General features: G+C 37.9%; 1 protein-coding gene, 1 long non-coding RNA gene and 1 pseudogene across 2 annotated transcripts in view; 2 read left to right on the top strand and 1 right to left on the bottom strand.

The window, feature by feature from the left end:
• LOC148731419 (uncharacterized) overlaps positions 1 to 25,009 on the top strand; it is a 387,633-nt pseudogene that overhangs the window by 117,709 nt on the left and 244,915 nt on the right.
• The window catches only part of LOC148731420 (neural cell adhesion molecule 1-B-like), a 284,150-nt gene that overhangs the window by 20,707 nt on the left and 238,434 nt on the right, over positions 1 to 25,009 (top strand). The window lies entirely within an intron of this gene.
• LOC148731434 (uncharacterized) lies at positions 3,946 to 10,758 on the bottom strand. The gene is made up of 4 exons (XR_016001667.1): positions 10,617 to 10,758; positions 9,853 to 9,915; positions 5,012 to 5,157; positions 3,946 to 4,913 (listed from the first exon to the last, which is right to left on the bottom strand). It is a non-coding gene; the product is annotated as an uncharacterized LOC148731434 (long non-coding RNA).

Raw genomic sequence — 25,009 nt, 5'->3', positions numbered from 1 at the left:
CTCCTTCTTATAACGTATGAGCTTTCCACCCTTGTCTCCTTCTTATAACGTATGAGCTTTCCAACCTTGTCTCCTTCTTATAACGTATGAGCTTTCCAACCTTGTCTCCTTCTTATAACGTATGAGCTTTCCACCCTTGTCTCCTTCTTATAACGTATGAGCTTTCCACCCTTGTCTCCTTCTTATAACGTATAGTAACAGTCGAAGCAAAACCCGCCAAATCGCTCAAATTGGCAATTTAGAGCCACAGAAACGACAATGCACAGCAAGTGAGGTAGGTTTCCATTTATTTTGAGCTTTAACTCAGAAATTTCGTGATATAAGTTTACGATAATAGGACTCTTCAATAGTCTCCCATACATTCCTTTATATTTCGAATAAACAACCAGACTCGTCGCTTGTCTGGGCTCCCTGTGCTCACATGTGCCGAATTTAAGGCATGAATTACAGGAAATTATTATAATTCATTTATTATCCACAAATCGCCACGAATTCTATGAATGCCATACGCGAAAAAGCCAAAACAGCACAAAAAAAAAAAAAAAAATGGTGGGAGACAAAGGAATTTGTAGTTCTTGCTTTGAAAAGACAAAATACAGTTGTTTGACGTGCTGTAATTACTTTTGTATGAGGTGTTCGGTTTTTTAAAACGAAGACGGCACTCCTAGGTGGAAAGTAGGAAACTCTGTGGCATGTTGTGGGTCGTGTTTCAGTGAAATGATAGAACGTGAATCATGTGAAAGTATCATGACGAAAAGCTAAGATAAGGAAGCAAAAAACAAATAGCAAAACAAGAGCATCTGTGAAGCAATTAAGCAAACACTCAATAGACGTCTTCGTCTAGAAAATAAGTAGTGCGCCTGGGAATATCGATAGCGAACAGAGTTGAATTCGACTGAGTTAAATTCGACGTGGTAGTAATAGTAGTAGTAAAACTTTATTAAAAGTGTCGAGCGCCGTCTAGCAAGGGAAAAATCCCTTACTAATCTGGGGACACTAAAAAAGAAAAAAGACTAGGAGCTATTTACAGTAGTATAGATACTAAAACTAAGAGAAAATCTATAGTTAACTAGTTACGGGATTTGTAATAAAAATATATATAAGATTCAAGAGGAGCAGAGGCTACAGCGCGTGCAGCAATCATCCAAGAGCTCACTTATACTGAGTTGGGGTATCTTGCCTTTGAACGACTTGAATCAAATTGAACGACTGAAATAGGAGTTTAGTTCGGCACATGTGAAATTCAACGTTTGAACTGGGCCTAAGCGATAAAACTGGCTAAATTGACTGTATTTAACGACCATAAAGAACTAAAGTCTTTTTATACTAGAGGAGGGTTTTCATTCAGCAAATAAAGAGTCGTCATAATTCCGTCCAGTTGATAAACAGTAGCCTGTGTACAGGCCCCTACTTTCCAGAGTTAAGAAAACTCTGGAAGGAATCGGGATTTTAGAGGGGAGGGGAGGGGCAGCTGTTTAGAAGCTAATAAACAAGAACATGAAAGTGAAACTGATTAGTTACAAACTGTGACCTTCAGAAATAATCTCTAGACATTGCATCATTTTTTATGGCATCTTTAAAGCCACAAACGTCAGACTTGCGATTTCTGCGCTGATCCGTTGAGTTTATAGGCACAGCTACTTAATGGGGGTTGTGTCAAAATATAGAGCAAATCTAAATTCTGTTCGAGAATGTGTTGATCAAAGTCCTTTTCAGAGCAGCAACAAGGATAAGAATCCACATTTAAGCCTCTTTAGAAAATGTAAATATCTCTTGTCGGAAACAACTACTAAAATCGGTTCTGAATTTCGTTTAGGCGTCAAAATTCCAACCAGACAAGACAAGAAACTTAAAATTGCTCATCCGCAACCAGCCTTCAACTTGTAAACAGGAACACGAAAGTGAAACCAGTGTGTTAGCTATTGTGACCTTAGCCTTGAAATAATAATCCCACGACACGCGTCTTTTAACAGCAAATGCGCTGATCCGTTACGTGTAAATAGAACTATTTCATCGGAATGGCGGACGTTGGAAGAGGTAAGTCAAAAAATGAAAAAGCGGTAGAGCAAAGCACATCAGTTCTTCCCCGGTCCCTTAGGCAATATTTCAAGAAATTCTCGAAGCGGTTCTATTAATACAAAGCAGATAAAGGGCAACATTAGGGGAATACTAAACGTTGACTGATTTACCGCCTGCTCTCGTGTTTGGTGTGATATTTGAAGTCAGTAAGTTCTTGAACAGAGGTCAACCATATTCGAATGTCCTCTTCTAGAAGGTTCTGATTAAAGTCCCTTTACAGAACGGCATTGTAACAAGTGATGAAGTAAAAAATGAAAAAAGCACTAAACTGAGCCTTTCACCGAAAGGAAAATTTTTGAAAGAACAGTTTAGTATACAGTTCACCGGTTATCTTCAGCGACAACACTCAGCATTTTACTTGTAGTAAAATGTAGAGCCAGCTGAAAGTATATAGGGTTAGAAAATTAGGGGGAAACGTGTCTGGAAAACGATGATGCAGAGAAGATCTTAATCGACTGCGGAGTTGTCTGTGTCAGTTTCTTTCTACGGTTTTACCTTAGACAACATACATTCGAAAATCTTCCCATCTTCAAAACATACCTAACGTGCTTATTGGCAAGAAACTTAACGATCTTCGTTCGTGATCAATCTCGAGAGCAAAGACATGTAGCTCTTGTTGTTGCCCAAGACAGGTAGATGTATAGTTTAAATTTTATAATTGGCAAGTCCTGGCCCTTTACGGAAACAACTAAATTACACTCTGACATAATGTACTTACCAGTGAGACTTATTTCAGTGCCTTGATACGGTCAGCATATTAGACAATGGATCATATCAGTTAGAGTACCAAAAGAACGTAAGGTCATAAACATTTCTTTTCTAACTTAACGCGACGATAGCAAAAGTCGCAGCGCAATATTATCTTTTTACTAAACTAGTTTTCTGTATTACGCTCCTTCTCCTGCAACGTGTTTCGTATCAAGATAAGTATTCTACAACGTTCGCTTGTTTCATTTTCGTTTGAAACGAGTTGTATCTGCCACTCATAACTTTCAGGTAAGTGAATTAAACTTTGCTTCACGTTGTCAAAGTTCTAGAAACTTTTTTCGTGAGGCAATAATACCTTATCAGCGATAAAGAATACAGGCTGCTTTCTGTAGTCAACAAAACATTTGAGGAACTAGCATGCGAAAGCTAATCTGGTTTCGTCGCAATGCACATTAATCACGTCTCTAAGCAAGACAGGACAAGAGACTTCGAGAGATTTAATTGTAAGACCGCACAATACTTATAAAGCGATGATCGAATAATTATGACGCCATATCAATGGGCCATTTGAACTGCTTTTGTTTTGCTGAGGTAAGAAAGACAAGTTTTTGGGTTACGTCAGTTAAGAGAAAATAGTTTGTATTTTCCTGGTTACGTTTCTTTGCACTCACCCAAACAAACTTTGATCGTTGAAAAAATAGTCAACTTGAATAAAAGGATGACTTAAACTAAAAATAGAGCTGGTAAAGACCTTCTCTAGCTTCAGCTAAGAAATCTATTTGAAATAACAAGCAACCTGCTTTGAAGTATTGAAGATATTCGGTGCCCAACCAAACATAGGAGTTCTTTTGTTGAGTATACATTTTCATTGATTAAGGGGAATTTGTGTTAAGAAAGAAGGAAGAAATCATAGTTAAATTTTTTCTTGTTACGGTCTCATGAAGCTCCTTTACTTCAAATATAGCAATTCAAAGAAGTATTTTTCGTATGAAAAGAGTTGTATCTGCTACTCATAACTTTCATCCAAATGAAATTATGATACTTGCTACTGCCAAGTTTTGGAAACTTTTCGTGAGATGGTGATTTATCATTTGCTATAAAAAATAAAGAGTGCTTTCTGTATTCAAGAGAACACTTGACGAATTCGAAAGCGAAAACTTATTTGGCCTCGAGGCAAGGCACAAATAGTTGCACCCTGCAGGTTTAATATCAATTGTTGTACTGACAACTATTGAATTCACTTTGGTTTGATCCTTGTTCCATTATCTGTCCGGACCAAAATAACACTTTGATTGGCTCTAAAAAAGTCTGAAAAATTATTCGCTAACGTGTGTGAAATAACCCGTACTTAGCTTAAAAAGTGAAAGGGAGGAGAGATGGAGCTTATCCAACCCCCCCCTCCCCCTCTCTCGGTCCTCCCTGTTTCACATTTAATATTTAATTAGAGTTCCTTAAGTAATATTTTCTTCTATGCCCGCTCGAAAGAGTATTGGTATAAATTAGACGCACCTAATGCGATATATAAGTAAAATAATAAAGTTATTATTATTTTTATTACAAAGCGATAGTCAGTTCGAAATGCGATTTACATGAAGTCGTTGCCAGTGATTTGTCAAATGTACACAGATAGAAACACTGAGACAAACAGAATGCGTGCCAAAAAAAATCGAAAGGAGAGGCTGGAAATATAAAGCACAAAAGAAAGCCGACGAAAGGACAATATTAACGTCCTTCTCGTAGTCTGGATACATGGATAATAACAACGCGCAAAACTGACACGATTAGCTTGATATCAGCGCGGATAAAATGCGAGGGGACCCGCACTGAGAGCCCAAGCGATTCACTTGACGTTGAAATATTTTTTTGCTGCAGTTCTCTTCGTAAACTTCATGAGACTTGAAATAAACACGGCTGTAAGAGTCTGATAGAGGATCAAGAATTACAATTGAGTCGATCGAGTCATAAGTATCTACGGGGATAGGACTCTAACGATTATAGGCAAACAAATATAGTTTTTCCAGTCCATTTAAGCTTACATCATCTTCAAAACATACCCAATATACTAAATGGCAAGGAAGTACGTGATCCTCTATCCCGAGCGAAGACTGGTATCTCTTGTTTTTTTTCTAAAAGGGAACGGTGGATAATTCGTTTCAGTTTCATAATAAGCAATCCCGGTCCGCAACGGAAACAACTAAATTACACAATGACATAATGTACTTACCAGCGAGGCTTGTCCCAGTGCCTTGAGGAACAAATGCTGATTAATGCTATTATTTGTCTTAGGATCTTTTCACTGCTGTTGTGGATCGTGATGGGCTCGCACGAAGAAGACTGCAAGCCGTGTGCTTGCAATCGAAACTTTCTTATCTACATCGGAGGTGAAAACAAAGTGAATTAAGCCACAATACTTCAATATAAATATATTTAACGGCAATGAAGAGCAAGATACCTTCTATACTTCTATTCTACTATTTATGGGATTGCAGAAGAACTCATATATAAACCTATATAACTGGCTTCAAATTAAAGGTTAAAAATAAGTTTGAAATAGAAAAATATGTGTGTATGAAGAATAATACTTTAGATAAATTTCATAAAAAGTTGCTAATAAATAAGTGACTGGTTAAGCTAATTGCAGTACTAGAAGTAGCAATATCTGTGTTAGTATGTTATAGTATAGTGTATTACAATACTGTAAAACTAGTAACAGTGGTACTTAGTAGTAATAGTAGTGTAATAATTTAGTAATAACAGTGTGTAGTGTACCAATTTAAATGTAACCTGTGTGATACAGGGAGCTATGTTGGTTACACACGCGGGCATTTATATGCCCGCGTGGATAGCCATAACAGCACGTCATCTTCAGTACGGAAGCACGACGACATCGACCACGCAGGTGCTGTCCCTGAGGACCTTCTTAGCTGTTTCAAAGTTCTCAAGAAGTGCATGAACAAATTCGATTGTCTTGTCAACGAGATGCTTTACATCAAACAATTAACACCGAGTTGGAACGTGCAAACGGATTCTATCCGTGCTAAAGTATTTGAGTAGCTACCTCCCCTATGTAAATTAGTTGTAACTGTTGAACTCGCATTTGTTAATTTTATTTTCATTTGTACCCTTGATAATGGCGTCATAGAGTCGCCCAAACGTCGGGATATTTTATCGCGCGTTTTTACCTGTCTATGTGTATAGTTTGTTATGATTTTCGGTCCATCACTCCCTACCGCAAAATAACACAGAGATTTGAGGCGCTTTCAGCCGCTTTTTTAATGAATTTTAAAAATTATTACTCTTACGGAGGCAGTTCTCTAGACTCCGAGAAGTCCCTCCTTTTCGTCCGTGTGGTAGGCCCCCGTGAAGGCGGCTTGGCCGAGTGGTTAGGGTGTTGGACTTGTAATCCGGTGTCCCAGGTTCAAGTCCTCCACACTGCCACTCACTGGATTTGTTCTCGGTTGCCCCTGGTTCAACTCCTCAGCTGCACTCTGTAAATAGCCCACTAGTCTGCCTCATGACGGTGGGGATTTTTAAGCACTTATTTAGTTTGCTCGGCATATCAGCATGTATTGCTAATATGCCTAGTCAGCCGCAACAATCCGAGTTAAAATAAAGTTCCTTCTTTCCTTTTCCTCCACAAAGTCCGTCGTGCGAGTCAAAAAAGAAAAAATTCAGTAAAAAAATTGCCGTTAGTGCGCTGCGAGAACTCTTGAAGTGACGCTAATGCGCCGCAGGAAGTCCATAACTATGGAATAGAGCTGTATCTTCCGCCATAAATTCTTCAGCTTTGATAAGTTTGTAGGAGTTTTCTTTCGTGTGCTCATTCGTTGAGTTGATACACTCAAAATATCAGATAAGGAAATTGCAAAGCGTATCAAGTAACATAGATACCATTTTCATTTATCTATGGGAATTTGTGCCAGGGAAGATGGATAAAATCACTAACAAATTTTATCTTCTTACGGTCTCATGAAGCTCCTTCTCTCCAAGTAATCGTCCCATCTTTTCATAGCAAATGCACTCTACAGCATCAAAATAACACTAGTATGTACCGTGATCCGTTAATCTTAATCATTTTTCAAACTTTTTTCGCTCTACAAAAGTCTGGAAGATTCTTCGCTAACGTGAGTGTGACAACCTTACTTAGAGTAAAGAACTAAGATAGGAGGAAAAGATGCAGCTTATTCATAATGATATAATAACTTAATAACCTCTAGAGCGCTATTTTCATTCAATGATCAACAGTGCTTAACAACTTGGAATACTACAGTAAATTCAAATTTATAAAACTAATTACATCTACATTAATATTAACAATGTATGTTAAAAATAAGAATGATATGGAATATCTATAATAAGGATCTTAATTATGAATAAGGATCTTAATAAGAAACTTAATTAGTAGTACTAATAAAAATAATTGTCAGACAGGGTACTTTGAGAAAGCTGCCCGAAATAAATAAGTTTTCAGCTTACATATAAAAATGGAAAATGATTTAATATCACGTAATTCAGCTGGCAGAGCATTCCAAAAGTACGGGGCAGCAGCAGAGAATGATCTGTCCCCCAGCGTGGCAAGCATGATTCCCTTACGAAGGTCAAGTAATAAACTTTGATTTGATCTAAGATTATATACAGACCTAGGCTTGATGTTAATTAGTTCAATGATATACCTAGGCGCCCATCCATGAATAGCTTTAAATTTTAAATTTATGATCTTAAAATGAACACGATGTTGTACTGGTAACCAGTGAAGTTGAGAAAGCGCAGGAGAAATATGTAAATACTTACTTAAACTCAGTACAAGTCTAGCGGCAGCATTCTGCACACGTTGAATTTGGCTATTTGCGACTTAGGAAGGCCATACAAAAGTCCATTACAATAGTCTAAACGACTACTGATAGTGATTCAACCCCATTCCTCTCCCTTCCTTCCCTGTTTCACCTTTAATTACAATTCTTCAAGTAATATTTTCTTCTATGCCATGGCCAGTCCGAAAGAGTATCGGTATTCATTAGACGCACCGTAATGCGCTATATAAGTAAAATGATAAAGTTATTGTCGTCATTATTATTAAGTGATAGTTACCTCCAAATGCGATTTACAGTGGTTTGTCAAAACTACGCAGATAGAAACACTGAAAAAAACAGAATGCGTGCCAAAGGCAATTGAAAAGAGAGACTGGAAAGAAAAAGCAGAAAAGACAACGGACGCAAAGAAAACATGAAAGTTTTCTTCGTAGTCTGGATACATGGATAATAACAACACGCAAAACTGACACGAGTAGCTTGATATCGGCGTGGATGAAAGGCGAGGGGACCCGCACCGAGAACCCGAACGATTCACTTATCGTTGCAATATTTTTTGCTACTTTTTTCTTTTATTTCTAACTTAAGTTTTGTGTATAGTTTGTTATGATTTTTGGTCCCTTGGGCCCTACCGCAAAATAATAGACTTGAAGTGCTTTGACTCGTTTATTTAACGGACATTAGAAAATTCTTACGCCGTTTGACACTCTGGATTCCTACTAGCGAAAGCAGTTGTTGTACGCCTTTTGCATCTAGTGCTACCACGACTATATTCTTGCAGTTTACTGTTCCTTGAGCTTTCTTTTGCGAGAATTCGCAAATTTATTTACTTTCTTTTCTCGGCTTGGGTAACCCGTGATGATTCAAGGATCAAGTTTTCTGCCTTGTTCGTTTGAAACAAGTTGTATCTGCTGCACTTAACGTTTAGGTAAGTGAATCAAAGTTTACTTAACGTTGTCAAAGTTTAAGAAACATTGTAGTGAGGTTGTAATACTTCATCTGCCATAGATAATATAGGCTCCTTTCTGAAGTCAACAAAACACTTCAGGAACTCACAAGCGAAAGCTAATCTAGATTTGTCGCAATCCACATTAATCACGTCCCTAAATAGCAGCCGGCACCCTGCAGGTACTATGCAAATTTTTGGACAGAAAACCGCTTTGTTGCGGTTTTTTCGTCCATAATCTGGCGCTGCAAAATGACACTTTTGATGTGCTTTGACCCATTAATCAAAATTATCTTTCTAACTCCTTTCGCTCTACATAAGTGTCAACAATTCGCGGCTAACTTCAGAGGAGACTTATATATCTAGAAGACCATAAATAAATTTAAAAGACAGTTAGAGAGATTTTATGTGGAAGGCCGCACAATACTTGTAAAGCGTTGATCAAATGATTATGACGTTATATCAACGGGCCATCTGAACTGCTTTTGTTTTGCTGAAGTAATGAAGCAGGCTTTTGTGGTTACATCGATTAACAGAAAATAGTTTACTGATTTATGGGAGTTTGCTAAGAAAGATGGAAGAGATCACGGTCAAATTTCATCTTGTTACGGTCTCATGAAGCTCCTTCTCCTCCAATATAGGAACTCTAGGAAGTATTTTTCGTTTGAAAAGAGTTTTATCTGCTTCTCGTAACTTTAATAAAAGTGAAATTAAGGTACTTATTGCTGTCAAGTTTTGGAAACTTCTCGTGAGGTGCATGGTGATTTATCAAAGGCGATAAAGAATATAGGCTCCTTTCAGTCACCAAAAACTAGTCAACAAAACACTCGATGAACTCGAAAGCGAAAACTTCTTTGGCCTTGAGGCAAAACAAATTATCTACCTCCCTAACTAGCTGAACCCTGCAGGTTTAATGTCAACTGTTTTAGTGACAACTATTGAATTTGCTTTGGTTTGATTCTTTGTCCATCATCTGTCCGCAGCAAAACAACACTAGGATGTGCCTTGAAACGTTAATATTAATTATTTTTCAAAGTTCTCTCGTCTGGAAGATTCTTCGTTAATTTGAGTGCGATAACCTTGCTTAGGTTAAAAAGTAAGAAAGAGGGTACGATGGAGCTTACCCAACTTACCCAGCTTACCAAAGGGTAAGAGGGAGCTTACTCCCTCCCTTTTTCACATTATTTTAAAATTCCTTATGCATTATTTGCTATTATACCATCCCGAAAGAGTATTGTACACTGCACCGTAATGCGCTATATAAGTAAAATAAAAAAGTTATTATTTTCATTATCATTAAGTGATAGTTACCTCCAAAGGTGATTCACATGAAATCGATGCCAGTGGTTTGTCAAACATACACAAATAGAAACACTGAAACAAAAAAAAAAAAAATGCGTGCGTAAGGCAATCGGAAAGAGATTAAGTAAGAAAAAAAACCGACGCAAGGAGAATATGGACGTTCTTCTAGTAGTCTGCAGACGTGAATAATAACAAAGCGCAAAATTGACACGATAACCGCAGATTAGATCAGCTTGATGTAAGCGCGAATGAAAATATTTTTTGCTGCAGTTCGCTTCGTTCACTTGATGAGACTTAAAACAAACTCGCTTGTGATCACTCAAGGATTACAATTGAGGTGGATCATAATAGTTGCAAAATTTGAAATCGGAACGGGGACAGGACTTTGATTATTATCGGCAAAGAAAATATACTTTTCGCAGTCTATTCAAGCCTTTATCAGAATTATCTTCCATAGCCATTCGAGTTCATATGATAAGTTGATACACTCAGTAAATCTTGTCATAAAATCGTGAAGCGTATCAAAATAGCATCACTTACATTTGCACAAAACGATATTTTAAGGATGGAACAAGAAAGCGTGGTGCAACTTCACGTTGTTGCTGAGCTGGCTAATCTTTCTTCTCCAAACAGTCGTCAAATCTTTTAAAGCGAGTATCACATCCATCTTAGGATGGAAAGTTTTTTGGTCTAATTTAAACTAATTTAACCTCGCTTGAAAGCAGTGGTAGTTTTGGTTATCCTTAGGTGTAACTGAAATAAAGTAATCTTACCGTTGTCAAACTTTCAAACACCTCATAGCAAGATAGTAGTACTTCTTTTGCGATAAAGAATAGAGGCTACTCTCCTTGATAAAAAGAGCACCCGATGAACACAAAAGCGAAAGCTAATCTGACTTCAACACCAAACACATAAATCACGTCTCTAACTAGCTGCACCCTGCAGGCTATATCAATTGTTTTACTGACAACTATTAATCAAATTCACTTGATTTGTTATGATGTTTAGACATCTTCATCGCAGAGAGAAAAATTACGCTTAAATGTGTTTTGAACCGTTGATCTTTATCATATTTCAAACCTCTTTCGCTTGCCATAAGTGTGGAATTCGAGGCTGATGACCTCAAAAGTTATAGATATCTCTAATTATTAAAAACTGGATCATTGGATAATGCAATTCAAGACTTTTCATTGGCTTAGCCATTATGGTAGAGTAGCCAATATACCATAAACTACGATATGGTAAGCGTAGGCATCAGCTTAAATTTGAAAGGGAGCTACAAATGTAATAAAATTTAATCATTTAAAGTAGCGTTTTTAATAAAACAATTATTCACTTGCGTTTGTTGGCTATCTATCATCTCATATCCAACGCGTGCTCGTGGAATAATTATTAAATGTCGCTGGGTTTCTTAAACATCTCTGATTTTTTTAAGTCCCGTCAAATTCTTAATATCACAAAAGATCCCATGATTCAAATATTTTTAGTAAAGTTTTAAAGGTAAAGTGTGACTTAAATTGTTTTTATATTCAACTTTATACTAATAATTTGGGGATTTTTCCATGCGTCATCTGCATGTCTAATCTTTTCCCCAAGATTACAGTGAGATAATCAGAATTTTTAATACGACAGAAAATCTATTAATTTTAAGCACCTCTCATATAGAAAGTGTCGATGATGTAAGATGGAAGACTCAAATTATCTATTAAAAAGTATTGTATTGTAAGTTCTGAGGCAGAATTTTGAGCAGGGCCAAATGCTTGACTTGATATTCACTGACCCTCCCGGTTAGCTCAGTTGGTTAGAGCGCTAGACTGGTGTGCGGGAGGTCGAGGTCGATGGTTCGAGCCCCGGCCGGACCAACACTCAAGGTCTTAAAATAACTGAGGAGAATGCGCTACCTTTCTATATAATATCAAGAAATGGATAGACATTCTAGTCTTCTCGGATAAGGACGAATAAACCATAGCTCCCGTCTCCTGGATCTAGTAATTAGTTAATTTGGTTAGGCAGGGGACGTTAAAAAAACCCACTCACGAGATTACTGTGATGTGGTCTGGCCTGTTTACTGGGAATTGGGGGAGGGGACATCTTCAAATAAGTTTCCTTCGATTGTTTGTAAACTGCTGATGCAGTCCGGCCAAAGTCCTCCCGAAAAGTGTTGTGATGCGCATTTGATCATATCTACATGTTAATTTGCGCAATATAAATATTTAATTATTATTATTACTATTATTACCCTCCCCACTGCTATGTCCCAATACACTCCAACTTCCTTTCTGGTGTCCAAAACCCTGATAGAATATTTGAATTTCGAAGCGCTCCAATTTCCCAATGGTTTGTTGGTTTAGCATCGATATAAGTTTTCTCTTATTGTAATTTTCCTTACAGAACGGCTGCCGTAGCAACGATGCAGCCCTTAAGAGACGCCATTCACACTTGCTTGATTTGCCCGTTATTTTCAAACAAATAAGTAGCATCTATTGTCATTATGGGATTGTAATCAGCGTATACAAAAGTTCAACCCTCAAAACCCGAGAACTGATTAACAGGTAACTTTTAATTTCCCTACTCTATTCAAATGTTATCCAGCAAACAGGTAATGAAAATACCAAACTTATCAGGAAGATGTTGTCATCTTGATCTAACTCCAAATTCTTGTAACTAATTCACAGGGAAACGTGTAACAGCTACAGGGGAGAATTTACCATCAGATCGTGGGAGTAGGGTAAAGTCTATTTACGAGCCTAGTGGCCCATTAGGCCGGTGCTTAACTCCGGTTTCTGTAGCATGAAGCGACTAGGAGTATTTCTACTCCCCCCTGGATGGGATGCCAGTCCATCGCAGGGTTACCCCCAGCATTAAATTTACCGGTACCCATCTCTACACCTGAAAGAAGAGAGGCACTGTGAGAGTAAAGTGTCTTGCCTAAGAACACAACACGATGTCCCGGCCGGGGCTCGAACCCGGACCACTCGATCCAGAGTCGAGCGTACAAACCATGAGCTCACCGCGCCTCCACAGATCGTGCGAGTAAAGGGGTTAAAATAGTCGATGCAGTTGCCTTAATGCCACCTCACTTTTTTGATGATTTTAATCACCATTTCGCCAGGTGAACAAGGCCTCGTAAAACTATAAGATTTATTAGATACGAACATAAATGTTCCCGGGTGGATTAAGCGCAATTTTTACATGATTGTCACACTCTTTTCCACAAGGATCATTGACAGGCCAGCCAGTCGTATCGCTTGAGTCGAAGCGGTAATAGATAAGGGAATAAGGGTTCTCATCGTAGCATACCGTTACTCCTTTCACCATCTCAAGTCGCGGCACTGATGGCGGCAAAGTTTCCTTACATGTGTTAGTCGCATGCTTGACAATTCGACAGATGACGTTACCTTCCTGCCAATCAACTAAGTTGCCTGTTCCCGGATGACACACCAGTCAGTTTTTTGTGTTGCTCTTGATGAGGACCTGTCTGCCGAGTTGTTTCCAGAGTGAGAAGTTCACGGCGTTATAATCTGTTTCATTCAGTGGAGCTGTTGTTCATATGCCATAGTAGCCGTGTGCTGGCCAGTTTGGCCTTGGTGTCACAACGTTTGTATCACTTGTAAAAATATCGTAGTTGGTTAACGTATAACTCCAAACTAGAGTCCAGCCTCCTCCATCAGCTTCCATGTCGCAGTAAACCCGAAACGTGTTAGACTGGGAGCCACCGACTGGATCTATCCAATAAACACCCTCGAGGGAGGGAAAGGAGATCGTAGATAGTTTGGTCGAGGTGGTACTCACAAGACTGGCAGTGGAGGATTTTGTTCTCCAAGTTTTTAGGGGGGACAGAGGGGGATCATTTATCGCTAACGGGATATAAAGGGGAGACGTTAGGAAATTGAGGGTCATTTCAATACTACAGAGCCCTATGGGAAGGACTAAGTCAGGTGAATTTTTAACTGTGATACATCGAAAATATTCCAGCCCTTTTCCCCCCTCTAGGCAATAATAATGAGGCCTCCATTTTCTATTTCATTTGAATTAGGGCAGATGACTAGCGTAACATTTATGATCTATCTATAACGTTTCCTGCATGTTGGAAGAGACGATATCAAATGTCACTTACATTTTATTGTTCTCAATGTAATTTCCATCTAAAAGATATAAATAAACTACAAAATTAAGTGTCACTTAGAGTGAGAAAAAAGTAATCGTTAGACTAAACCAACGCGAAAGGTTCAAATAGGTCTGTAAAAGGAAAAAAATACTGGGGAAAAAGAGAACTAGAAAATTTTTTAAACATAAAGCGTATGTAATAAAGGGTATCCAGTTGAACTTTGCCAGAACGCTATGTGGCTGTAACAAACTGTGACTCATTGGCGTGTTTATTAGCTTGAAACTCCTCAAAGATGTCAGATATTTTGGTTCTGACTCCTTGAAATCCCCCCCTCCCCTCCTAGCCATTGCAGCGTTCACACATGCACAGACGTCAATCGAGCGACTGTTAGCGCGCTTTTTCTCACCAAACGCGTTCTACGACGAGGAGATGATTCTCTGATATCTAACACTTTACATCCCTACATCAGTTATCTATTCATTTCCTGGTGCTCACAGGAAGAATTTGGTTAACAGTCAAGCGCTTCTTTTGTTTGAGATCATTTCCTTCACTCTCGTGACCTTAACATTTGATTCAGGAGTGGATATTGTAAATGAAATTAGAAGTTAGTCACTTTTAGGGATCGAAGGGTTAACTCAAGAGTGCTTTTTTGACATTTGCTTTACTTGCCTTGCCAAGCGTCAGTTTCATTTAAGTTATGGATATCTTGCTGGTGCGCATTATCTCCAACCCTACCCTTTGCAGTCTGCAGTTTTTCTATTTCATCGTTATGCTCGTTGATCTTGTTCATTAAATTTGTTACACCAGATTGAAGCCAACCGCCTTCGTTGTTCAGCCTGGAGATTGCACATTTTAGCTCGGCTTCTTTTCTATTTGAAAGAGGAAATCAGAAAAGAAAAACGGGTTGAACTTCTCAGATCAAATGTTTGAGATTGTCAAACATGTTATTGCGCATGTTTATAAAATGAAGGCTAGGCTACCCAGTGATATTCACCTTGGCTCTGAATAGCCTTTTTAACCTTTTATACCATAACATCAGAATACATATTCTCCATACTGTTTTCTATTCATTTTATAATACTCTGACAAGGAGAATTTGCTCAAAAATTGATTGCAGGAGCTTCTCCAAATGGAGACCATTTCCTATATTCCTGTGACGTTCATGCGTAATTCGGGGGTGATATTGTAAGGAGAAATACGAGGCAGTCATTCTTAAGCTAGAGGTCCAAGGACTCAACGTTTTGGTTTTGTTTTTTGAGGGTCCCAGTCAAAATAGGCTCGTTTTCTTTTCCGTTCAAAGTAATATCGAGAGCGTAAATAATAGTGGGTGACTTATTTGTTAAACCTTATTCAGTATTACAAATCAAGAGAGGATTTAATAATAGAACACCTACCGATCCATTTTTTTTTCTATCTTCCTGAAGAAATAGAACAACAACAAGCAATAAATCATAATGCACGTGTACTAATAGCAAGGGGAACGATTTCATATACATTTTTATATTCGCGAACTTCAAATTTCCTCTAATTTTCCTTTCCAATACATGTTCTGTTGATGCTTCTTTCTTAAGAAATTAATTGTGATTGATTCAACTGCCTTGGCTGAGCTCAGTCCACCATTCTTGAACCTTTAAAACAAAGTGCAAAATATAGGGATCTAAGCGACGCATGCGCACCGAAATTTTACTGAACACCAGCAGGTTTACAAATCCGTAAGCCGTGTTGTTTGAGGAAGGGCTGGGCTTTACTATTCTGACACCAAATTCAACTGACGAATAAAAGTGTTACATTCCGCAACTTACACGTAAAGTTTGGTTTACTCTGCTGCTTTCTTTCTGTACAACTTTAAACATCGTACTCATCGCAAGCAGATTCTCTCGGTCTTTCTTAAACACAGATTATTAAACTGCTTATAGTACAGATTATTAAACTGAAAATGGAGTGTTAATTTAATTTACTCCATTTTCACTGCATTAGTTTGCAGCGGGGAGGGGCTAGAAATGAAGATACAAGCTGTACGTGCTAGTCCACCCTCCCACCCATCCCACCCTAGGGGAGGACATCCATCACACAGTAATCTCGTGTGTGGGAAATTAACGTCTCCTACCCCAACCCTGCAGGAGACGGGACCTCCATTTATTCGTCCCTATCCGAGAAAACTAGAATATCTGACCATTTCTTGATGTTATAGAAAGGTAGCAAATTCTTCTCAATTATTTTAAGACCCTGAGTGTCGGTCTGGCAGGGTCTCGAACCCTCGACCTCCCGCACAACAGTCCAGCGGTCTATCCATTGAGCTAACCGGGAGGCGGTGTAAGGAGAATGTAAGGCGGTGTAAGGCGAGTGTTCGACAGACAATTTCGAGATAATTCTTGCGAACAAGGATTTTGACTGAAAATTTCTGTAGCCTGACAACATTACCATTGCCGACTGAAAATAAACGACAAAAACTTCACGCAACATCTATTGCATCTGAGGCTGAATTCATCTTAGATGGAGCATCATCATTGGGTACGAACTCGAGTCATGAAGGTCATCTGTATAATTTTTTGTTTTTTTTTTCATCTGGAAAATCCTCAAGTAAAATATCTAGAAAACAAATGAAGAAAGATCTGGGCCCTGTTGTTCAAAGGGTAGTTAACGTATACCCACAGATGCAAGCCGTAACAAAATTATCCAGTAGATCACCTTATCCAAACTTCGAGCTGCGACATGAAGGTAACACAGAACGCAGATAACTACGAATTGTTAAAACCTTTCTCACTTCTTATTCATCCATTCTTCTGATTCCCTCGTTTCTTTCAACTGGGAAAGAGGAAAATAAGTCTCAGTAAATTCAGAGAACGAGGAAGGAATACTATTGTAGTAGCGAAGTTCATACCTCTCGGTTTAAGTGCTTGGCCAAAATCTCGCCATCTCTTACTTTTCAAGACAGCAGAAGAAAACATATCAGTGCACTATAGCCCAACCTTAGCAAAAGTACTATAAAATCTTTCTTTTTTTAACGAATGTCCGCAGTATCTCAAACCTTTAAGCCACGTGAGTCTTACAGCCAATAACATCACGGAATAACTGAGCGACATTTTACATAAACTGGACTAACAACATTCTACTGACAACAACTATTCACTTGAATCTGATGATCACTTCCGCACAGGTTGTCAAAACGTCAGTCACCACCACAGACAAACAGTCCTTCTCATGACTACACTCTCCCAGATGATCGCACTACACTTTCACAATCCTCTAAATATAGTATAACCCGCTCGCTCGTGTGACTGATCAGACTGTTTTGTTGTCCTTTTTTTTAAGTATTTTTTTTCTACTCGCCCTCCTTGATGATACGGAATATTGGTGATAAAGCTTTTGTTCTTGAGCCTAAATTCGAAATGACTCTGAGTTGGGCCTAAAACGTAGGTATGCCCACGAACATAAACTATATTGTTTTATTAAACTTGACACTCACCGAGCTTGCCGAATAACTTTCTTATCAAGTTCAAAAGTGGTGAGTTCTTGTTCTGCCAAAGCTACTTTTGAAGCCCTGCAGTGGAACGAAAAAATGTTTAGATACCACGTCTTGCATCAAAGGAGACGAAAAACCTTAAACCCTGATCTAATTGCTATCTCCTTTAAACCACTGAGAATAGGATGAGCTGTTGTAGTGTGGTTACTTGCCATTGTTTAAAGTCAACATTCCTGTTATTTTTCACTTCTTTGAACATGCAGTTTACATGAGGTGTGAGTGCTAAATGATCATGAAAAAGTTATACCCTCATCTTAAATGGTAAAGTACCTTTTTATAAAAGTCCTTATGCAACAAATATTTCTATAAACCATCTCCATTCCAACAAGGAAACAAAATGTATTTGTTAGTCAACAGAAAAATCCATCCACCTGATGCTTGAGCACTTGGCCAATAATCTTCACCTACATGTAACTGTTTACACATTCTTGCATTTCAGGAAATGAAATTCAAACAGTGTGAAAGTCACAGATTCCAGTGTTCTTAAATCAGGCGACGACATCATAATCTTCTACAACCTAACTGAAAGAGGAAACGAGAACAGCACCTCACTGAGGAGGATTTCCTGGTATAAAGATGGGAATTTGTTGGAGAGTGTGCGGTATCCAGATCCAGATGTGCAACAGGACCTTATAGCCCCACTGAAACTTACAAAGGTTGGTGTCCAACAAGGGGGAAATTCCACATGCCTTTTGGGAGGAAAGCTGAGGAATATTAAGGAGTACAAAGTCACAGATGGCATATTTATTTAGAGTAAGTACAATGCACTATTACATGTGTGTTAATACTAAGTTTTTTTTTCTTTGAAGAAATTCTTTAAAAAGAGTTTAACCCTTTCCCTCGAAATATCTCATAAGTACTGTCGGCCATATCATGCGTACGATTTAAATTCGGGCGATTGAACTGGTATTGGATTGACCAATGATCCCCTAATTGACATTTTTGTTCATTCTCATCACTTGTCTGCTTGATTTTGAATTGATATTGTGAGGAGAAATTCTGTCTTGGTCACTCATAGTAGTATAATAAAGGTTTAACTGTGGTGGTACATTAATTGTACATTGTGTGTGGTACTAGAAATCAACAAACTGAAGAAACCTGGGCCACATTTTTAAAAGTCTGCATAATTGAACCCTTTCACTTGCAAGATCTCATTAGTAATTCTTGTTACTGTCTGCCATTCAATTTTTCTGCTGTTACTTCGGTCATTTGACTATTGGATCAACTAATCCCCTAATTGATATTTTTCTTTCTTCTCATGACTTGGCTGTGTGATATTGTATTGATATTCAAAAAAGAAAATTATGTCTTGGTTAAAGGGGTGAAAGAGCTGCATTGTACATTTTGTATGGGCACTATGAATCTGCTTGGGCTGATAAGCATTCAATCAATTCTGTAATACCCTGACTGCCAACAGCCATACCATCATTAAACAGAAAGTAAAGTACCCAAGATGAAAACACCGTTTTATCTTTCTAGAAATACCTGTACCAGGATCTGATTATCTGATTAGAAATGACTAAATCTCTCATCATACATACATACATACATGGCTAATTGACCACTCCCCATAGGGGCTTTTCAGGGCCAACACCCACCCATCCCACCCAGGGGAGGACATCCACCACACAGTAATCTCGTGCGTGTGAAATTAAATTCTCCTACCCTAACCCTGCAGAAGACGGGGCCTACGGTTTATTCGTCCTTATCCAAGAAGAGTAGAATATCTATCCATTTTTTGATTATAGAAAGGTAGTAAATTCTTCTCACTTATTTTAAGACCATGAGTATTGGTCCGGCCGGGACTCAAACCCTCGACCTCCCGCACAACACAATCTGCCGCTCTAACCAATTGAGCTAACAAGGAGGCGATAGCTAGTTTAGAGAATTTGTTATAATTACATCATAGCTACCACCTTTAAACTGATAAATTGCTTTGTATGAACCTAGTAATCCAAGGATATTTTTTTCTTTAACGCTTGTCATAAGAAGAGAAAAAACATCTTGCTTCAGTTGTTTCCTGAATAGACTGAGTTTTAAATTTGTATGGAGAGGTTACATTGCAGTCACTTCCGGGAGTTGAAGGGAAAGCATTTGGTAAGCTGAGACATTTTCCTTGGTGCAGCATACCTGGGAAGGTTCATTTAGCCTTAGAGATCAGGTAATTTTAAGGCTACTCAGCAGTGTCCTGGTGAACTTTCAATGGCCCAATTTTTACATTACATGTATTGTACATAGATGGTATTTCGATCTCTATCTACCATTTTTTCCTTGTAAACCAGGGTAAATGTACATGTATGTCTTGTTGTTAATCAAAGATTGCACCCCTTACTTGGACAGTTCAAGTGTTAACCAATGATCCAGTTTTTAATAATATTATTTATATAGGACTTTATTACTATCATTGTATTATACTCACTTTTACAAGATATTATTTTAGATATGATTTTACTATACTAGTAGTACCTATCGCTAGGTGCCAACGAGAAAGACACAATCTTAACATTTAAATCGAAATTTAAATACCATTTTCTAGGAGATGTTAATAACTTTCGAATCCTTAAGCTTATTTTTAGCGCTCAGATTTTTTAAAACATCATATTATTACTCGTCCCAAAAGATCTTACACTTTGTATAATCTTAAAAGAACTGTGTTTAATTTTTAGAAACTTACAGTAACAAGTCGACAGCAGTTTCTTCTCAATTACTTTTGTTATTGATTGTTGTTCTTAAGTCGTTTGTATAAACAAACCCGAAGGCATTTCTTAAAAGCACGAGCGCGGGCTTATATCTAGAATTTTCTATTTTCATCATGACATCATTTACGGCTGGAGCCGCCAGTATCTTTTTAACCATTTCCCATTAGGTTTTTCAGACTTAATAATTTCTCTGGGAAAATAAAGTAACTTACTTGGCAATACAAAGGCTTTTAGTAGTTGTATTGAACTTTATCATATATATATATCTAATATTATTAAAAACTAGATCATTGGATAATGCAATTCAAGACTTTTTATTGGCTTAGCCATTATCGTATATCAGCCAATCTACCATAATCTACAGATATGGCAAGCGTACGTGTCAGATTAAAATTAAAAGTGAGCTAAAAATTGAATAAAATTTAATTTAATTCAACGTTTTTAATAAAACAATTATTCCACTCGCGCTTGTTGGATATAAGATGATACATAGCCAACGAGGCGCGTAGCGCCTCGTTGGCTATAATCATCTTATATCCAACAAGCGCGAGTGGAATAATTGTTAAATATACATGAAAAAATTTCTCAGTTCTAATTGGTAAAGATGAATGCTGTTTTCAGTTAATTAAGTGCAGAAAAGAGTTAATTCAGTGCAGAAGAGAGTTAATTCAGTACAAAGAAGGAAACAAACCAGACATGCTGATTGGTCAGAATGATTGATCAATGTCAATGTCAAGGTCAATGTCAAGGTCAATGTCACTTGCAGGGTTTGAATAAATTATTTTTGCACGTGATGCGCGCGCTCTTCTTCTGCGTAGTTATGAGAAGCTACCTCGTAGTTTTCATGCATATTATTAATAGATAATCACATGTTTTTCTCCTGCAATTTAGAATAAATAAGCACTTGTAAATTTTTTCAAAGACCACAAATTGCACTTGCCCTACGGGCTCATGCAATTTTTTTGGTCTTTGAAAAAATTTACTCATGCTTATTTATTCCAAATTGCACTCGAAATCATGTGATTACCTATACAAAACATGAACATGTTGAGCAAACTATTGCATTGTTAACTGTGTAATGGAAATTGTGAATTGCTGCATTAAGGCATGGTTTACATACTTAACTGCATCGTAGATGACAAAACAAGAACAAGTTGAGCGTAATGTAGCATTGTTAACTGTTTAATGGCAATTGTCTCTATGTGAATTATTGCATCAGGGCATGGTTTACATAGTCAACTGCATCGTGTATATCAAAACAAAAACATGTTGAGCAAAATGTTCCATTGTTACCTGTTCAATGACCATTGTCTCTATTTGGATTACTGTAGTAAGACATGGTTTACATAGTGAATTGCATCATATCAAAGCTTTTGCGTAATGAAACAGAACAAAAAAAAAACATAACAAAAGGAAAACGTGTTCAGCGAACTATTGCAGCCTCAATTGTTCAATGGCAATTGGCTATATATTAATTGCTGCATTAAGACATGGTTTACTCAGATAATGGTTGTTTGTAAAGGAAACAATATCTGTGATGGTTTCAGTTTGGACATTGTATGTTAATTTCCAATGTAACTCAAAATAACCACTGACTGAAGAACTAACTAAAACAGCCTCTACTTATGTGAAACGAACAAGTGTAGGACAACATTCGATTCTGCCACTTGTTGCCAAAACTTCGCCCTTCCGAATTGCAGCGCGCGGTAAGGACGTCCTGTACTTGTTTTGCTATCGAGATGTGATAATTATATCAACTGAAAACAAGCTAGATAATTTTGCCGAAGAAAATTAGTTAAACGGCGCCTGAGAAATCACGTCTTACAAGGAGGCGTAACTTGCGCATATCCGTTTATAACACCATGATATACTGCATTCCAAAACGATCACCAGATCGTATCCTAAAAGTAGAAAAATCACTACGATAAAATATAGAAAAATACTGAAATATAAGAGTCTCTAATCTATTCCAAAATATGTGTCTAGTGACTCTGTCACATTTACAAATCGCGAAATGATTGAAATAAGAGCCTCTAGTTTATTCCAAAATATGTCTAATAACTCTGTCACATTTACAAATCGCAAAATGATTGGCTGACGAAAAGTCTATTGTTATCTTATGTTGCACAAAATCGAGATTTTTTCTCCCTGCAGCTCATGCGCACACGGCTCTATAATGCTGCCGCCTCTTGGCCACAGCTGCTCGTTGGCAATTATACTATATTTTACACTGTATTGTAAATACACAATTCAGCTTAGTGGCGGCTAGTTTTTTTTTTTGCGCATAAACTATCTATCTATCTAGGTATCAATTGATCAAACACCAAATTGTATATGGGGAGAATTGAATTTTAGATAACAGCAAAAAGTACAATTACCATGATTTTTGTATGTACAGTTAAATTCTCTCAATACTTTAAGCAATATAAAGCTGAAATTCTGTACTACATATTGTTTTGATAGAGTTATGTACAGAGGGCTTTTGACATAAGATGGCCCATGTTTTTGAAAAAGACTTGTAAATTTTAAGTAAATGACATCATTGCATTTATTGCCTTCTCCGCTGTTCACCCCACTGTGTGGATCGTACATTATGATATTACAAGTATTAATTTCTCAGTCTTACATACAAACGTTTTGTTTCCTAGGGTTGACGATCGAATGGATTTTAGTTATAGTTCCACAGACTACGGAATTGGCACAAGAGTGCAAGTGCGCACGCGTAAAGTGGGAGAGCCCCTGTTGCTTAGAATGGTTACTCGCACTGTACGTGTGTGGCAAATCCCAGTCATTTTTGTTGCTTTTATTATAGGGCTTAAAGGTAGCACAGAAACTGCAATTTTATTTGAAAATACTGGTTTTGTGAAAGCTGTTATGCTAGTGCTGTCGAAAGTTTATTCTTTTTCGTAAGAGACATATTTAGAAGTTTCGTCTATTGATTTTTCCATTTTCATTTATAACATAACTAAAGCAAAGCGCGCGCTCTGGTTGGTTAATTCATCATCTACTATTTGCCCGTGGGTGTATACTGCTGACGTGAGCAAATGCTTAGACTATTTTTCCGCGCGCGCTTGTTTTTTCTGATCACGTAAGATTTTTTAAATAAAAATGAACTCTTGTTACAATGTTTCAATGTTATGTTAATAAAACAAATGGTAACAACACAGTTTGTTCATAGTTCTGCTGAACTCTTTCCTCGGTTGTTGGATGATGATACGGAGCTTATAAACTAAAGAGGATTTTGGTCGGTATTTCAGGAAGCGTGATTAAACTTTATGGAGTTGCTGGTGTGCAGTTAGTTTCTATGCAGTTAGCTTCTTTTCTGTTGTCATGTAAGACTACACAAAACATTTTTTTTTGCGATGTAGCTCAGTAAAAGGACTCAGTAAAAAACGCGCCCCAAAAATACAGTAATACCGCAACGATGTGTGGCTGGTGGATGTTCCAATACTCGTAGCGATGGAGTAAGCCTTCATAAATGGCCCGAAGATCCTAATTTCGCCAGGTTATGGATGAGAGCCGTGAAAAACACGCGATCTGATTTTGAGAACCCAACAAACTCTAGCCGTCTGTGCAGCATTCACTACTTCACTGCAGGTTCTTTTGAGGAACAGTCGGTTCTGGTGAAATCTATTGGTTTAAAGATGAAAGCCCTTTCTAAAATAGAATGCTGTTCCCTTAATTTTTGATATTAATCCGCCCGTAGAAAAGAAACAAAGGCTCGAGGACGAAAAAAAAACTCTCATCTTCACAAGTCCGTGACACTAGCGCGGGATTATCAAAACAAAATCGTCAACAACTACGTGGAGCATACAGAAAACGGAAAGCTGCAAGTGGGTATGTATTACCTGGAAAATAAATATAAAGCTGACCTACTCACACCTCTGAACCTCCAAAACACTTGCGGTAAAATCCATCACATTCTTTCACTTGGCGTGTTCTCCCCTCAGCAGAAACATTCCACAAGCGTAGGATCGTCGAAGGGGCTAATGATCCAACAATTCCACCCCAGTTTGAACAAACAAGTCATTTCTTATGTCTCCAAACTTTTCCCATCGGGAATCACATAAGTTATGTACAGACGGTCAACACTTTCAACCCTGAAGATGAAAAACAACCGAAAACGTTTGGTTTTAGCATTTTAATAACTTTTCTTAATCTTTTTAGCCTTGCATATATAATATCAAATATGAACCTGTATTCATTGACTGAAAAATGCAGCAAAAAGCTCTTTCAAACTTATAACCCAACTCATTTACCCGGTGCGTGTTCCAGATCCTCGATGCACATATAGAAAATGAATAGCTCTCCCTTTCCAAAGAGAGTTACCGAACAATTAGGTTTTGCATCGGTAGAATTCTCACCCCAAGCTCAAGATGTCAGCACCCAAACTCCCAAAATAGGGAAAGATGTCTCTGTGCAATTTCGGAGCAGTCGTACCGCTAGAGGCAAATTTAGTCACTTGAAAATACATTAAAATACAAATCTGTTGTGACAGTAGTTTTGCCGTCCCGAAGAAAGTAACCAAACCGCACGCTAAAATAACTTGGCAGGCTGTCAGACGTCAGTTCCAGTAAAGAGTAAAAGCACACAACGCACTTCGCTCAAGGAGCTTATTACGTCGACCCCGGTTCAGAGTGAGGAGGAAAATTCGGATCAAGAGGAAGAAGGTGAAGAAGAAGTAAAATAATGAGGAATTACGCAAGTTTAAGATTTACATAACACGTGCAGCGAATGTGAAAGAATAGCTTTATTGTGTTAAAAACAAATGCAGGTCTAGTCAAGTTGAGGTCCTACATTTTTAAGGCCAAACACTGCTGCATTTCTCAAATCTAA

This window comes from Stylophora pistillata, chromosome 5 (genome assembly GCF_964205215.1).
Source record: "Stylophora pistillata chromosome 5, jaStyPist1.2, whole genome shotgun sequence".
In the NCBI taxonomy this organism is placed as follows: domain Eukaryota; kingdom Metazoa; phylum Cnidaria; class Anthozoa; order Scleractinia; family Pocilloporidae; genus Stylophora; species Stylophora pistillata.
The sequence above is the reverse complement of the archived record's forward strand: the minus strand, read 5'-3'. Positions and strand labels throughout refer to the sequence as shown.